This window comes from Crocuta crocuta, unplaced genomic scaffold, assembly GCF_008692635.1.
Source record: "Crocuta crocuta isolate KB4526 unplaced genomic scaffold, BGI_CrCroc_1.0 scaffold70, whole genome shotgun sequence".
NCBI lineage: Eukaryota > Metazoa > Chordata > Mammalia > Carnivora > Hyaenidae > Crocuta > Crocuta crocuta.
In genome coordinates, this window is record NW_027528417.1 from 18,072,557 (window position 1) to 18,090,908 (window position 18,352).

Below are 18,352 nucleotides of genomic sequence, written 5' to 3' on the forward strand. Positions count from 1 at the left end.
CAAGTGGTTAACTGATAGAGATCGCAGCCATGCAGGACAAGAGTCTCCATCAGTTTGCAACTGTCTTAATGATTTATAAGAAAAAGCAATCTTATCAATAGCCAAACCTCCAGGAACCTATAGACTCAATTTCCTGGGACCCTCACATCACCCTCCCCTCCGTAGGATAGAAAATCTTACATAATCAGTCACCCCTCACACTTATAATGCAGCTCTTTCTGCCGATGGACCCTGTCCCCATGCTATAATAAAACTACGTGTTTTAAAAAAAAATTTTTTTTTAATGTTTTATTTATTTCTAGGAGAGAGAGAGAGACAGCGTGAGCAGGGGAGGGTCAGAGAGAGAGGGAGTCACAGACTGAAACAGGCTCCAGGCTCTGAGCTGGCAGTCAGCACAGAGCCCGACGCGGGGCTTGAACCCACGAACTGCGAGATCATGACCTAAGCGAAAGTCGGACACTTAACCGACTAAGCCACCCAGGCGCCCCTAAAACTACGTTTTTGCACTGAAAACATTTCAAGAATTCTTTCTTGACCATTGGCCAAGACAGCACACCACAGAAACCCTGATTCTTACTAATTCAGTGACTCAGCTGAGGTTAGACTGCGTGTTAAGCGGTCAACTCCAATATCATACACCTGATGCTAATATAACACTGTATACTAACTATACTGGAATTAAAATTAAAAAAAAAAAAAAGAGGTCAGCTCCAGGTTCTAAGAGAGACCATTAGGCAAGAGGAACCAAAGGCAAGAGAGTAGCTGGCCAATGTCTGACTTTGCAACAGTTCTGTGACAGGGTCTGCACAGCAGGGTCACAGACAAGCAGGTTAGAGGGAGGCTGTAACGAGCCCTCACCTGTGTACGCACAGGATTTAAGGAACCTGGCCTGACTCTTAGGGTCATGGTGTGCAGCACACCTACAATCCAGATGCAGCAAGATGCTGAGCGAGAGAGAGGTTCCCGGCATACCACAGTGTTATACCCAGATCGCAGTATCCTCACCGACCAGAGACCACCGGGGAGACCGAGTCACACATGCAAAGGCAAAGGGCTTTATTACGGGCTTAAGCTCGGGCTCCCAGACCTCACCAGCGCAATGGATCCGTGCTGAGAGCCCCGAACAAGGGCAGAGTAGGGTTTTTATGGGGTTTGAGACGGGGGAATTACAGAAGTTGTGACATGGGAACAGTGATCCAATCATAGTTATTCAACATCATTGACAGCGGGTTTGACCATACACATTGCCTAGAGTATTCGTTACTTTTGGCGGGATCCAATTACAACATTTAGAGTACCTTTAAATTCAACCAATCACAGAGCGAGCCTAGTGTCTTGTTCCGCGACTAACAGGTTAACTTTAACATTAGGTAACAGGGTCCTATCTATAGTTTCTATCTCCAGACCTCTCCCTTAACAATGTGGAGGGTGGTCGCTGGCCTTTCTTGATTGGGTGTTGCAAGGGTAGTTTCTCCTGCCTTGGGCAATGTGTAACTAGGGGAAGCCGAAACTCAGGCCTTCTAGTTTAGAGGGGAAACTTAAAGCCTATCGTGGAGTCAGTTTGGTTTAGACGTTTAGACTTGTGGCCTTACAATAGAATATTCCTGGAATACTACAGATGGGAACTATTGGAAAAACCATCGTTGCTTCAACACACAGGAGAGAATTGTGCTGGCAGTCATTCCCAGCAAGAGTATCCAAGTAACTAAACAATGTTCAATAAAGAAAAACATGCTGAAATCATCAATGTGCTCTCAGCTGGATTACATAGAAGCAAAAGTAGATCCAGTACAAAAATTCTCATGGGTGAAAAACATGACTATTTAATATTCCAGAAATGTTTAGAAGAGCCTGCTGCCTTTTCTACACCCATTTTCATCAGACCCAGAAGATAGTCATTATTCTACTAATTAATCCTCTGACTCCCAAGGGAAATGTGTACAGGCTTAGGGCATGCTGCTCCAAAATGTGCCACTTTAGCCTAAAGATTACTTTGAGTTAAAAGTCATAAATACTCAACAGATGCAGGAAAAGTTCTGCCTCCCCCGTAACTGCCTAAATTTATTTTTTAATTTTTTAAAAATTTATTTCTGAGAGAGAGAGACAGCATGAGCAGGGAAGGGTCATAGAGAGAGGGAGACACAGAATCNAACATCCCCTTGCATCTTCTTGCTAACGAGTTTTTTCCCCTTTGTGTCCTCAGACCCTCCCCCTCTCCTAAGCTTTTATAGACTTCCTGTTGCCTCTGTTGTCTTTGGAATCTCATACCTGTATGGATTCCCCCTGTGACCTGATTAAATTGGATTTTCTCCTGTCAATCGGTCTCATGTCAAGTTGATTCTAAGTCCAGCAAGAAAGACCATAGGGCGGAAGGGTTTTCCTCCCCGCCAAAGTGCCATGGACTGTTATTAACATGTCACTCATTGGGCTGGGTCCACTGATGGGAAGGAACAGGATTCTGGCCTTTGGGGCATTCAAGCCCCATCCATTAACCAGCTCATTAGTGTGCATTTGGATATTCCATTCCATGCATGCTCAGCTGAAGACTTATGTGACACATTTGAGTGGAGAAACTCAAGTTTGGAGCCCCAAATCTAGACTACAAATATAAATCAGGCATTAAAGGCAATGGATGGGATCACCGAGGATCAAGTGTTGAGAGAAAAGAAACCTAGAAGGATATGTGTGGGGTGGGAGGAGGCTGGCGGGCAGTAAGGGAGGGGAGGCAGCAAGGAGATGCTGCATTATATTAATGGGTGATGCTGTATTAACAGAAAATGTGTTTCCAACTATGCGAAAAGAAACAACCAAGTCCTGGGCTCCTGGGTGGTTTAGTCAGTTAAGCACCAGACTTTGGCTCAGGTCATGATCTCATAGTATGTGAGTTCGAGTCCCTCAAGAGTCTCTGTGCTGACGGCTCAGAGCCTGGAGCCTGCTTCAGATTCTGTGTCTCCCTCTCTCTCTGCTGTTCCCCTGCTCAAGCTTTCTCTCTCTCAAAAATAAACATTGAAAATATTAAAAAAAAAAAAAAGAAACAAGCAAGTCCTTTTATAGCGATGGTGGGATGAGCCTGAAGACTACCTCTGCTGGCTCTTTGTGGGAGAGGGGCTTTCTGCAGCCCGGGGTGGGGTGTTGGCCGTCCACCAGAAGGATTTTGTCTTTTGTAAAGGAGTCAAACACGTTGGAAGCCCTCAAATTTGAATTAATAAGTAATGCCTGAGAGAACATATAACTTTCCAAACACAAAAAATGTAGGTTATAAATTCAAACTGCAGGTTGTTCCCTCCTTTCTTAGGAGGTTAAGATAATAAGCAAGAACCATTAAATAGTAAGCATTTATGCCTCTGAGCGCCAGTTGCTCAATGTGTTTACTGAGAAAAATCTACATAGTTGAAATGACAAGCTTTCCAGTAGATTTGTGATTTGTCATTCCACTTCACATGCTCATTTGGCTCCGGGACTGGATTTAGCAGGAGTAAAATCCAGTTTTGCTGTTTGATGAGGAACAGATCACCAGAATGAGCCAGGGGGAAAGGACTTAGAATGTAGAAGTTGAGGTAGCATAAAGAATTTAGAGGTAATTTTATCTTTCTTTTGCCATCCTTGGACAAGAGTCAAGAATCGTTCTACCTTGGCACTGCAAGATTAAAAGTAAAAAATACAAGGCAGTAAAATGGAGGTTTACTGTGGCTTCCCAGGGGAGCCTCATCAGTTTATGCTCATAACTTTTGAACCTGCCGCTTTCATGTTTAATAGTGATGATTCATGAAGTGTTTTGAATATTAGATTGATTTTTAATGAGAGCCACAGTCTTATTTCCTAATTCATTCAAAGCTATTCATGCTGAAATAAGTGACCTAAAATTTGAGTGTATGTCCATAGAGGGGATATAGAGACATTAGGAGGGCAGGTTTTATTATAATGCTTTAAAGATTTTTTTGGTGGGGGGACACCTGTGTAGCTCAGTGGGTTAAGCATCAGACTTCAGTTAAGGTCATGATCTCACAGTCTGTGGGTTCAAGCCCCACATCGGGCTCTGTGCTGACAGCTCAGAACCTAGAGCCTGCTTTGGATTCTGTGTCTCCCTCTTTGCCTCTCCCCTGATCATGTTCTTTCTCTGCCTCTCAAAAAAAAAAAATTAAATAAACATTAAAATTTTTTGTTTATTTTATTTTTAAAGTTTATTTATATATTTAGAGACAGAGGCAGCATGAGTGGGGGAGGGATGGAAAGAGAGAGAGAGAGAGAGAGAGAGGGAGAGAATCTCAAGCAGGCTGCACACTGCCAGGTTAGAGCCCAATGCAGGGCTTGAACCCACCAACCGTGAGATCATGACCTGAGCTGAAACCAAGAACCAGACTGAGCCACCCAGGTGCCCCTCATTATAATGCTTTATTTCCCCAACAAAGAGGAACCTGGAGTCAGAATGGAATGATTAAATGACTTAGCATTAAAAGAAAATTTTTTTTTCATTTAAATGACTTAGATCTTTTTCTAATAATCATATAGTATTGCCTATTTCTAGTTCTCTAGTCATCTCTTTGGATTATATCATCTCCTTTGAGGAACTTTGGGGTTGGTTTTTGTTGTGGCAATGATCGGTAAGGAAGACGATCCTTTTACCATTGGAGAGAAATCTGATGGTTCATGGAAACCTTTTAGTGGTTACATCAGAATTTTTTTTAAGTGAAAATGTAGACTGCCATATAGTAGGTATAAATATTTATTGGTGAAGCTTTGTTCCCAGCATGTATATATGAATGCAGAACCCAGATGACTCTCTAGTCAGCAGCGTTTAGCACCTATAGCCAGGATATTAGGGTGAGGGGAGTGAGGCAGGGTTGAATCAGTACAGGTTAGATCCTGTCTCTATTTAAAATTTTGAAATTTGGCTTATCATGGATTTTGTGTATTAATTTGATTTTTTAAAAGCATTGCATTAAGATAGTATTTATTTTGATTACTGTGCTTTTTGGCGCCCCCTTAAGTTTTGTGCCCTAAATAAGTGCCTCACTTGTGTCTCCCTGACAGTCAGTGTGTGCTTTAGAGAGGGACTGGAGAAGGTGGGCCAGCCTGGGGACCCGTGAAGAGNTGGGGTCCAATCTCCACTCTCCCTACATCCACCCTGCATACCACTGCTGCATTAACTCCTTTCATATAAAGCCTAATACATATTGTCAAAAGAATTGATGAGGTTTTTTTGGGGTGATAGTGGGGCTCACGGGGCTGATGTGAGCCGACAGCCAAGAAAGAATTCTTGAAGATGTCTTTGGTGCAAAAAGGTGACTTTATTAAAGCACGGGGTCAGGACCCATGGGCAGGAATTGCTGCTCCCAGACCATGAGGAGAGACTGGTTATATACTACAGAGATGCGGGAGGTAAAGTCCAAGGGAAGTTTCCAGTGAGCTTTTCATATGCTAAAGAAGACTCACAGGATACTGAAGGCCTAGCTTGTATCAAGCTAAGGTTGGTTTTCCCTCTAGCAAAGCATTAGCGTTTAAGACAACAGGAAGTTTTACTCTGCCAGCCTCAAGTATTTGCCAATGGGCTGTAGGTTATAAGGAAATTTAGTTCTATCTGCCATTTCCTTCTGCCTTTGTTTCCCACATCACTATGGAGGGTTGACTTTGGGGCTGCAGGAACCAGAGTCTATAGGTTTTTGGAGATTAGGTTATTGATAAGATTGCCTTTTTCTTGTGATTTACTAAGATATTTGTAAACTGATGGAGACTGGGTTCTGAGGGACTATGAACTCTATCAGTTAACCATTTGTTCTTCCCCTTTCTTTTGTTCTTGGGCAGCCAGGATACCGAGAAATATCACACACATCCCACCTGTGGGGAGGGTTGCAGCCTGTCAGCTTGTCTTATGCTCCCTCATCAGGAGATATCATTAGAAGCAAAAACAGAAACTCTGTGACTTCTTGCTGGCCTCGGCACACACTCACTCCTCTGCCTCATTTTCAAGATTCTCTGTAAGCTGGCCCCGATCTCCCTGCTTTCAAATACATGCCTGTGTCTCAAGTATTTACCATACTGCAATTCTTTCCTTGCATGCAGAGAACTTTCCGCTTATAATGTTATACTCCGTCCAAACCCCTGCACTAAGACTTGACCTACCATGACCTCTGAAAGCCCAAGGTTGCATCCCTGTGATGACCCAGTCTCCTTTTGAGTTCCCCTGAAAAAACTCAAGGGATGCATTATTCGTCCTAAACAAGACCTGAAGATAGATCCCTGACCTGCTTCCTTCTTGGAACATTTACTAAAATAAGCTTAGAGTTGTGTATTTTTCCTCTGTTCCTTTGAAATGTATATGTACCCCCTCAACCTGGGAGTGTCTTTCTCAAGGACCTGAAAGCCATTCCTCTGAAATGTAATCATCAGGAAGGACTGGACCTCTTCTTTCTGCCAGTCTCTGTGGGAGGACAGGATCCTAACTCCATGATTGCCAGTCAGCAGATGCAGCTGGGCTAACCATGATTACACGGACCAACACATACTCACTTCTTGAAAGTTCTCATTTCCCAGCCTTACTGAGCCCCCGCCCACGCCCTCTCCCTACTCTTGGTCTCCCTTTGAAATCACCAGTCAGCCCTGCACAAATGGGGATGGGCTCAGCTCTTTCACCCACTGACAGGACTACTGGATAAAATGTTTCCACCGCTTTAACTAAGGTTTCACTTTATCTTTGACACCTGAAACAATCATTTTGTTTCCTCTGGTGACCACCTAACTCCTGTTGATCCTCAGGGTCTCCTGAAATCCTATGACTCATCCAACTGTTATGGAATCTGGTCTGGATCACCAGCAAAAGAACCAAGCAGCACTGGGAGATCTTGGAAGGCAGGAGGTTTATTTGACATCTGTGGGCTCAGAGATCATTCTCCAGAGGTCTGAGCCCAGAGAATCAGCAGAGGGAACAGTTTATAGTCTGTTACTTTCGCATTCCTCATTAATGCATGCGTAAAACAGGGGTGGGAAGAAGAACCCAGAAGGGGGAGTCTTTGATCAGGAACAGGTATTTCCTTATCAGCATGTCAGTCATTTTATAACAGATTTTTCCCTATCACAACCACCACTGATCTCTGCTCTCAGGGACCCTCCATTGGGGCTGCCATTGGGGTTGCCCAGTTCCAGCTGATGGGCCCTCTGAACCTGACGGTAAGGTGCTGGTTTTCTGCGATTTAGTCTTGAATTCAACTGGTTGTTTTCAATACTTCGAGGTGGAAGACACTAGTACTTTATTATTTTCCTTTGTGCCTAGTATAAGTACTTATGTAGAAAGTACTCAAATACAGGATGAATTGAAATACTGGAAACTGTTGTAGTTTAATGTAAATTAATTACAATATCAATGCGTATGATTGGTTTTGCATATATTTTAGCATCAAAAAGTAGACTCAACAAAGAAACGAGTTACTGGCAGGGGTGAGGCAATAAAGGAAAGGTTGTTATGCTGAGAGACACAGAGACCAACCGAGACCACAAAAGCCGAATTAAGGGAGTCTTTGAATTGAGGGAGTCTTTATTACCGGGCCGGACCGCACAGAGTTAACACAGAACTCTAAATGTGCGGCCCCGAGTCCAAGGACTTCGTGCTTTTTATAATGAGCAAGCAGGCAAGCAGGCGAGACAGAAGCAGAATTGAGTGGTTATTGTAAAAAGACTACAAAGTGATAAAGAAAGCAACCCTTATCCTGGTGTGTAGGAAAACATTTGTCATTCTGAAGGCAAGGTTTAGGGTCGTAGGCGGGTTTTGAAAAACAGTTATTACCTCAAGGACAGAGTATGCCAGCTGTATCGTAAATAACCATTAACAGGGACCATTAACCCTTGTCTTCTTGTTTGTTTTTTTCCTTGCACCTGAGGATAGTTGTGTAGACCCAGAAGGTAAACTCTGGGTCAAGATAGAAGGACTGAGGCTAAATTCAGGTGCAACAGGTGACTGTACTAAACTGGCTTAGTCCAGAAAACCTTAAGGGAGCTCTCTTGTGAAGAAGTATGTTTTGAATAGTTATGAAACATAGCTCCCAGACTTGGGGTGGGGTCTACCACCTGCTTCTCAATATTCCTTTATTCTCTTATTCTCTTCTTCATCCTTCTGACCGTTCCCCTTCTATTAAAAAAAGAGAATGTAGGGCACCTGGGTGACTCAGTCAGTTGCAGTTAACTGTCTGACTCTTGATTTCTGCTCAGGTCATGATTTCACAGCTTATGGGTTCGAGCCTCACATTGGGCTCTGCGCTGGCAGTGTGGAGTCTGCTTGGGACTCTCTCTCTCTCTCTCTCTCTCTCTCTTTCTGCCCCTCCCTTGCTCACTCTCTCACTCTTTCCCTCAAAATAAATAAACTTTAAAAAAAAGAGGATATAAATATGTCTCCAGACCAAACACAAACCCAAATTATATTCCAAATATTTGCCTATTTCCCTCTAAGCAGTTCTTGGCCCTGTTCTCTCTCATGGTCTTTCTTGTTTCCTATTTCCCGCAGACTCCGAAGCCATCTGTAATTTTTATATCCCCTCGGTAATGATACATGGACATTCAGCCTGGATTTGCAGATGAAGCCACCAAATCAGAGTGCAGTGAGGGTTGCCCAAGGTTACACAATGACCCTGGCCCCACGTGGGGGCAGCCCTGGAGTTTGCAGCCTGTGGCCTGGTCCCTGAGCTGCGGGCTACGGGCACACAAAGGAAGCTGCAGGCACAGCGTTCTGCTGTGGATGGTTACTGAGCTCACATGCATTATCGGGATCTTTTGTTTCCTGTAAGGCCCAGCATTTTCTTTCTCCAGGTCAGGCAGGCTGTGGTTTCTCTGCAGTCCCCTCCCCTGCACTTTGAATACAGAAGCTAGAAGATGTGCTTCATTTAGACAAGCTTTGAGGGCCTCAGTGGCTCAGTCAGTTAAGCATCAGACTTTAGCTCAGGTCACGATCTCACAGTTTGTGAGTTCAAGCCCCACATTGGAGCCTGCTTCAGATGCTATGTCTCCCTCTCTCTCTGCACCCCCCAGCTCATGCTCTGTCCCTCTCTGTCTCAAAAATAAATAAACCCTAAAAAATATTTTAGACAAGCTTTAAGATTACGCAAAATAGGGGCACCTGGGGGGCTCAGTCGGTTAAGTGTCGGACTTAGGCTCAGGTCATGGTCTCACAGCTTGTGAGTTCGAGCCCTCTCAGGCTCTGTGCTGACAGTTCAGAGCCTGGGGCTTTCTTCATATTCTGTGACTGTGCAGACCAAAAGAGCTGGTGCTGGTAGTTTTGTGAGTTTTTCAGTCAGTAAAGCCAAGGTTGGGGCAACATTGTTTAGTTGTAATTAATGAGTTTTGACCCTGAAAGTGCTTTTGCTTTTGATTGGGCAAGGCTGCCTAGTGACCGTGTTCAATTTGGTGAAGTTCAAGTGTTCTTTTGTTAAAGAAGAGAAGCTGTCGCCAGCCAGACCCTAAGACCCGACCTTTACTACCCACCTGCTTGTACTCCCCAAGCTTTGTCCCATTACTATCCTTAAGCTCTTCCTTCTAACTAATCTCTGATCAAGAGCAAATTGCTGCCCCTCCACTGATAGTGACCCCTGTGACAAGACCTGCAGCCTGCGAGACCACCCAGACCTGAGTTTTAACCCCTGATTTGCACCCCCGCAGATGGACCATGGAGTAACATGTAGAATGACCAGCAACTACCTCTATTTCATTATAATACTAAAATCTCTGCCCAAGGATAAGCACAAGCTCATTTATGTAACATACAATGAACATACACATAGGTATGTTTCCTTAAAAAACATGTGTCACCTCTACATATGGTGACAAAGCTTCCCTATCTACATATTCATCCTAACCCTAAATAAAACGAACCCATCCACCCTTGCTTGTGGAGTTAGACTTCCTTATTAGCTGCAGATAAAGTTTTCTTTGTGTCACAACTCAACCTGGTGCAGTTTGACTCACCAAGGAGCAAACTCACATTGGTTCAGTTACAAAGCTGGGTACTGCAACAGGGTAGTTCACCTTTCCTAATCTTGCCCTCATCAGATCAGTTCTACCAGTGGGGTTTGGTTACAGTTTATGTAAATGGTGCTACTGAGGATGGGGCATTTGTGTTTGAAAACTTCCTAACTACCCTGAACTGAGGAGGGTGACGGTAACTGAACTCATGTGACTTTGCTCCTTGGTGAATTACAGGTAGAGTCTACACTAGGGAGGGGGTTGTCACACCAAGTAAACTTTATTTGCAGCAAATAAAGAGATCAGAGGAATAACTTCCAAAGCCACGACTCCCTGAGCAGGGGTAAGCAGGTTCCTTTTATTAAGGGTTTAGGATGAATATTCAGAAAGGGGCTTTCTCGTTGTCTTTTTTTTTTTTTTTTCACAGCAGGGACAACTGAGCACTGTGTTCGTGCTCTTTGTATTTTAAGTTCCTTCCAGAAAAAAGCCCCAGGAGCCCCCAGGTTCAAGTATGACCCTGAGCTTGGTCCACTGCGGTCTTGTGTTCATGCTTGGATAGTCGTTTACCAACATCAAACCCCAGAATAGAAGATGTGACGTAGCAGGGTTCCCTCTTCCGTAGCATGAGTCCTCTGCTGACTTGAGAGGGGACAGTGCAGTCAACGTGCAAAACACACTGCAACTTTTTCTTGGACCTGGACTGCGACCAGAAGTGCCTGCCAGGAACGTCGTCATCTTTTCCTTGACTCCTCCCCTTCTAGTTTCTGAAGACATAGCAGAAAATAATCTTCTTCGAAGACACTGATAACAATTCCAAAAGACAAAACACATGGCTCCAATGTGCTGTGCTTTCAGATATTCTGGATTTAATTCAGGTGCTGAATGAGCTGATTGATGCGTTTGCCTCGATAGCCGGGCAAGCCCACCTCCTTGAGGAAGCCCACTCTATTCTTGGTAGCATGACGGGTCACTGAGAGATGGAAAGGACGTAAGAACTCACAAATCGCCTGGAAATTCTTCCCCGGAAAGGCAATTTCATGAATGAGGTCTTCCAAGCAAATAACACCATACTTCCCCAGGTGCTCCTCAATCACCATGTTGTCTGTCAGAGGGATGGTTTTATTCTTGACCTTGGCTTGTCCACGTTTCAGGATGAGTTCCCGGACAGACTTCAGATTTGGAAATCCCCAGGTCATATAAGGTTCCACTATTCGCAGTGTTTTTATGGTCTGGGGGGTCACTCTGAAGAAGACACCGCTGAAAATCTTCTTCAGGCGAAGCCTTGCAATGGTCCTCTGCACCAGTGAACTCACCCCGTTAATCCTTTGGATGCGTACAACAAAGGCCAAGGAATGTTTATCCGGCACTTCCAAACCGTGAGGTTTCACTTCTAGTCGTCTGTGTCGCACCCTGTCACGTTGCTGCCGCCAGGAATCATGTAGGAACCATTCCAGTCGCTTAAAGTTGACCTCTTTTCCTTTCTATTGTTCCTTCTTGTCCAAAAGTGCCTGCTTCGCTTGAGTGGCTTTAAGGGCCTGATAAGCTTTCCTCTTTTTCAGGAGATTTTCTGGAACCAAAGGGATCTTTTTTCTTTGCTCTTGCTCCGCCATGTTTTCCCCCCCTCAGGATTTCTTGTAGGGCTGGCTTAGTGGTGACAAATTCTTTNTCATTGTCTTTAAAGGTTGCACAAGCTTAGCAAACACGCCTCTACGCCTTTACATGCATGGTACAGTATGTTAATGAAGCTTGGACTCCCGCTAGGACAGAGACTTTATAGTGATGCAGAGGTAACTGTCAGACAAGGGGAAGTGGCTAAAGGCAAGCTCCAGAGCTAGTATAAACTGGCTGGGGTCTCGGGCTCATTATCTTGGGAAAGGACTTTAGGGCCTTGCTTACTTTTGAAACAGCACAGTTTTTGCTACTGATTATTGTCTCTGATACAGTTAGGCTCTTTTCTTGCCTGGTAGAGACTGTTAGTTTTTGAACTTACTTTGTTCCTCCAAGTCCTTAACTGCTGAGGTTTCAGTGCCTTTTTTTTTTTTTTTTTTTTTTTTGTAATTCTGACACTTCCTAGTAAGTTCTGTAGGAAGTGTGCTTGGACAAGTAGGGAATGGGGGTGGGGCTGAAGGGGGTGAGGATAGTTGGGGGCCTGAAATAACTTCTTTTGTGTCAGGAAAACTGTGTCTCAACTTTATTTTTCTGGAGACCCCTAACTCTTTCTGATTACACGACTGGCTGTTCCTATTTGCACAGCTCTGTTGAGTTAGCACGGAAAGTCCTGCATACTAGGAAACCACTGCCCCAGCACATGGAAAATCCAGCTTTAGACAATGTACACTGAATTTTATAAATGCATAAATCCATATGGCAGCCCCAAGTGTCCCAAAAGCTGTTTTTAGTGTCAAATGGGTACAGCATAGATTATTTGTCTTCCAGAGTTGGTGTTGCTCATGTTGGCAGTCATGATTTGCAGTTCACAATAATCAATTATTCATCCATGTATGACTCTAAGTGATGCAACTGAAGTCTGCAACCTCAGTGTGTCCTAAGTGTTCATTATGTTAAAGAAAGATGAAGGGACACATACAATTGGAGTAAGAAATTTAATAACCATCAGTGTTCTATAGTTTTCAGAGTATAGGTCTTTCACCTCTTTGGTTAGGTTTATTCCTAGATGCCTTGTTACTTTTGGTGCAATTGTAAATGGGATTGTTTTCTTAATTTCTCTTTCTGATGAAAGAAATTGAAGAAGACACAAACAAATGAAAAGACATTCCATGCTCATGGATTGAAAGAAGAAACATTGTTAAAATGCCTATACGACCCAAAGCGATCTACACATTCAATGCAATCCCCATCAAGATACCATCTGAATTTCTCATAGAGCTAGAACAAACAATCCCAAAATTTAAAAAAAAATATATTTTATTTATTTCTGAGAGAGACAGGGCTCGAACCCACAAACTGTGAGATCATGACCTGAGCCAAAGTCAGACGCTTAACTGAGCCACCCAGGCGCCCCCTAAAATATGTATAAAACCACAAAAGACCCCGGATAGCCAAAGCAATCCTGAAAAAGAAAAGCAAAGCTGGAGGCATCACAATTGCAGGCTTCAAGCCATTACAAAGCTATAATCATCAAGACAGTATGGTACTGGCACAAAAATAGACACAGATCAATGGAACAGAATAGAGAACCCAGAAATAAACCCACAGCTATATGGTCAATTAATCTTTGACAAAGCAGGAAAAAGTAACCAATAGGAAAAGGACAGTCTCTTCAACAAATGGTGCTGGGAGAACTGACCAGCAGAAGAGTGAAACTGGACCATTTTCTTATACCATACACAAAAATAAACTCAAAATGGATGAAAGGCCTAAATGTAAGACAGAAAACCTCAAAATCCTAGAGGAGAAAACAGACAACAATTTCTTTGACCTCAGACGCAGCAACTTCTTACTAGCCATGTCTCTGGAGGCAAGAGAAACAATAGCAAACATGAACTATTGAAACCTCATCCGGATAAATAGCTTCTGCACAGTGAAGGAAATAATCAACAAAACCAAAAGGCAACCTATAGAATGGGAGAAGATAATTACATATGACATATCTAAGGGTTCATATCCAAAATATATAAAGAACTTTTCAAACTCAACATCCAAAAAACAAACAATCCAATTAAAAGATGGGTTAAAGACATGATTAGACATTTTTTCCAAAGAAGGCATACACATGGCCAGCAATACATGAAAAGATGCTCACCATCACTTATCATCAGGGAAATGCAAGTCAAAACTACCCTAAGATATCACATCACACTTGTCAGAGCGGCTCACCCAGGTTCGTTCTTCTGCATATCACTATCCAGTTTTCCCAATACCATTTGCTGAAGAGACTGTCTTTTTTCCATTGGATATTCTTTCCTGCTTTGTCAAAGATTAGCTGGTCATACATTTGTGGGTCCATTTCTGGGTTCTCTATTCTGTTCCAGGGATCTATGTGTCTGTTTTTGTGCCAGTATCATTTTCTCTTTATGATAACAGAAGAAACAGACTATTAATTATAGAGAACAAACTGATGGTTACTGGAGGAGAGGTGGGTGAAGAGATGGGTTAAATAGGTGATAGGGATTAAGGAGATAGCTTTTTCAGACATGTACCCACAAGATAGCTATCACTGTTGCTGATCATGTGTTAATAGAAACAAAGGACTTGGCTGACAAACAGCTGGTCTACCAAAACAAGTCTGTAGATACAAAGTGAATACTACTGAAGAGCTGGGACCTAATTCCTACAAGTCTGAAAACCTTCTCTTCTGGTTTCTGGCCCATCATGTAAAAAACTGGAAGTTGCCACTCCATCCTAACAAGAAGTAAAATGCTGACCAAACTGAAAAGTCAACAACTCTTCTTATCCATGGGAGAAGTGAGGTCACAGGACAAACAGCTGCCCCCAAATTGGAGAGACCCACATGTGAATACAAGGAATCACAGCTTACCTGACCAGAAGCCCACAAGCACAGATCACCACGGGAACCAGTACCAGGGTAGGGAAATTTCAACTGTAATTGATGAACTGGTGAGAACTCAGGGTGGACAACTCTGAGAGTTAAAAACTTCAAGGGATAGGGGCGCCTGGGTGGCTCAGTCAGTTGAGCGTCCAACTTCGGCTCAGGTCATGATCTCACGGTTCGTGGGTTTGAGCCCTGTGTAGGGCTCTGTGCTGACAGCTGGCTCAGAACCTGGAGGCTGCTTTGGATTCTGTGTCTCCCTCTCTCTCTCTGACCTGACCCCCTCCACACCCCACTCAGTCTGTCTCTCTCTCTCTCTCTCTCAGAAATAAATAAAAACATTAAAAAAAACTTCAAGGGATATAGTTTCATCAATTGTAATACTCTAGTGGGGGATGGTGATAACGAGGGTGGTAAAGAGTACATGGGAAATTTCTACCTTCTCCTCAATTTTACTTTGAATCTAAAAATGCTCTTAAAAAAGAGTCATAATTAAAAATTTTTACTTTTAAACTGAAGAAGGGCCCAATCATTGGTGGTCCCATGCTTCTGTAAATTTTACTTCCAGGATCTTTTTTTTTTTTTTTAATTTTTAATGTTTATTTTTGAGAGAGACAGAGTGTGAGTTGGGGAGGGGCAGAGAGAGAGGGAGACACAGAGAGCAGGCTCCAGACTCCAGGCTAGCAGCAAAGAGTCTGACACAGGGCTTGAACTCACAAACTGGTGAGATCATGACCTGAGCCAAAGTTGGCCATTGACCGATTGAGCCAACCAGGTACCCCTACTTCTAGGATCTTGACCAGGTTCTTACAGTGAACACTGAGGGAAAATATTCTCATGCTTCCAACAGAAGAGGAGAAAAGTCACTTTTTTGAAATAAGCCAGAGCATTCTGTTCTTTTTAACAAGGCTTCCCTCAGGAAAATATATTTAATCAGAGACTAACTGACCTGGGGGAAGGAAAGTACCCAACTCCAGCTCACTCTAGTCATACTATCACATCAAAGGGTAGGAGTTGTGGGAAGAGGAGAGAACTGAGAAGCATATGTGAAGTTCACAGCTGAGGGGTACAGTGCCACTAAAACACTAAGACCTATTCATAGGATTATAGAACACTTAAAGTAATCTTGCCACTTATTTTCAATATCATAATCAACTTTCTAGCTAATCCAATAAGACAAAAAAAAAGAAATGTATACAGATTGGGAAGGAAGATATAAACAGTTTTTTGTTCACAAATGACTTAGTCATATATGTAGAAAATCTGAAAGAATCAACAAAAAGCCCTTGAAACTAATAAGCAATTATAGCAGGGTTGCAGGATGGAAGATTAATACACAAAAATAAATTTCTTTCATATATTCCAGTAATGAGTAAGTGGAATTTGAAATTGAAAACACACTATCATTGGGGCACCCGGGTGGCTTAGTCGGTTAAGCGTCCGACTTTCGCTCAGGTCATGATCTCACGGTTCGTGGGTTCAAACCCCGCGACGGACTCTGTGCTGACTGCCGGCTCAGAGCCTGGAGCCTGTTTCAGTCTGTGACTCCCTCTCTCTCTGACCCTCCCCTGCTCACGCTGTCTCTCTCTCTCCTAGAAATAAATAAAACATTAAAAAAAATTAAAAAAAAAGAAAACACGCTATCATTTACATTAATACCCCTAAAATGAAGTACTTAGGAATGAATTTAAGAGAATATGTGCAAGACCTATATGAAGAAAACTTCAGAACTCTGATCAAAGAAATCAAAGAAATACATAAACAGAGATATTCCATGTTCATGGATAGGAAGACTCCATATTATAAAAGATGTTAATTCTCCCCAACTTGATCTATAAATTTAATGCAATCCCAATAAAAATCCCAGCAGGTTATTTTTGTGGATATTAAAAAAAAACAAAAAACTGATTCTAAAGTTTATATAGAGAGGCAAAAGACCCAGAATAGCCAACACAATATTGAAGGAGGAGATGAAGTTGGAGGACTGATACCACCTGACTGTAATACATACTCTACAGCTACAGTAATCAAGATGGTGTTGTATTGGTAAAAGAATAATGAATAGATCAATGGAACAGAAAAGAGAGCTGTGATATTGTGATTTATAGTGAGAAATATATACTTGTCTTCCACTGTTCCTGGCACATAGTTCCTAAAACACTTGTAATTTCCTATATAATAACCATAGGGACACTTTTCATTATGATATTTAGTTTTATTCCCAGTACCTGAAATAGTCCAAAGGATAAAGGTGAAAAAAGTGTCTTTTGTTATTCATCCTAAGTCCCTTTCAACTACACCAGAATTTATATTAATGAGATGGCTTAGAAAGCCTCTAAAGATGGAGGCTGGTTGCTAGAGGAACCAACCCTGTGGTTACAAGGTTAGAACTTTTAAGCCTCTGACCAGATGTTGAATTAGTCACCAATGACCAAGGATTTAATCGATCATGCCTATATAACAAAGCCTCCATAAAAATCCCAAAGGACAGCGTTCAAAGAGCTTCTGGGTTGGTGAACACACAGGTGTGCTAGGAGAATGTCCCTTCCCTCACACCTTGCTCTATGCATCTCTTCCATCCGACTATTCCTGAACTATATCCTTTAAAATTGGTAATCTCGTAAATTTTCGTGAGTTCTGTGAGCCACTCTAGTATATTAATAAAACCTAAGAAGGGGGTCAGGGGAAACTCCAATTTATAGCCAGTTGGTCAGAAGCATAAATAACAAGGACTTATATTTGGCGTCTGAAATGGTTGGTTAAGGGGTTATTCTCATAGCATTGAACCCTTAGCCTTTGAGACCTAAACTTATCTCTAAGTTAGATGGTGTGAAAGTTGAGTTAAATTTTAGGACACCCGGTTGGCTTTGCAGAACTGCTTTGTGTGGGAAAAGCCCCAACATTTGATGACCAGCAGTGTCAGAAGTGTTGAGTTTTGAGAGCAGAGGAGAAAATTAGTTTCTCTTATACACGCCTAGAAGTAGACCCACATAAATATAGTCAACTGTACTGATCTGATCTTTAGCAAAGGAGCAAAGGCAATACAATGGAGAAAAGATAGTGTCTTCAACAACTGTGCTGGAAGAACTGGACATCATGTGGAAATAAATGAATCTACATACAGACCTTAAATCCTTTACTAAAATGAACTTGGAATGAATCACAGACCTAAATGTAAAACACAAAAGTATGAAACTCCTAGAAGATAACATAGGAGAAAATCTAGATGACCCTAGGTTTGATGATGATGTTTTAGATGCAACACCGAAAGTGGGGAAGCCTTGTACTTAGACTTTATCCTGAAGCAAAAGGAAAGCCACTCAGTAACTTATATTTTTATGAGATCATCCTGAGGGTTGAGTGGTAAATGGATTGGATAAAGCAAGACCAAGGACAGGGAAACAAGTTTGGCGACTGTTGCCAAAGTCTAGATAAGAGAAGGAAGTTCAAGGTAATGGGAAAAGTAGCCCTGGAGCAAGATGGAAAGTTGGATTTTGAACCTGTGGAAGTGCCAGAGTCATCAGATTGAAAACATCCAGGGAGCAGTTGGTCTGATGCTTGGAAGGATATATAGGAAGCCAACGAGGGTGTGGAGAGGAGGCAGAGGGCCTTGTACAGAGGAGGAAGAGTGGGAGTGAGGCCCTGGAATGGAGGAAGTGTGGAAGATGAAGCAGTGCTTTGTGCTAATGAGTTGAAGAAAGTAATCAAAGGTGTCCTTGGATGGAGGTAATGGATGACCATGAGCCTGAATAAAATCCACATTAGACAGGGAAATGAAGGCCTTCTAGTAAGTTTTGTAGTTATACCTTTTCCAAATACAAGTTATGTTTGTTTTGATCTCATCTTTATGCAGTTCCTTCCACCTGCCTTCTAGTCTTGGCAGGGAATGAACATCAGGGT

General features: G+C 42.6%; 1 pseudogene; it reads right to left on the minus strand.

The window, feature by feature from the left end:
* Positions 1-10,370: 10,370 nt before the first annotated feature.
* Positions 10,371-11,552, minus strand: LOC144223753 (large ribosomal subunit protein uL30 pseudogene; annotated as a pseudogene).
* Between the last annotated feature and the right edge of the window lie 6,800 nt (positions 11,553-18,352).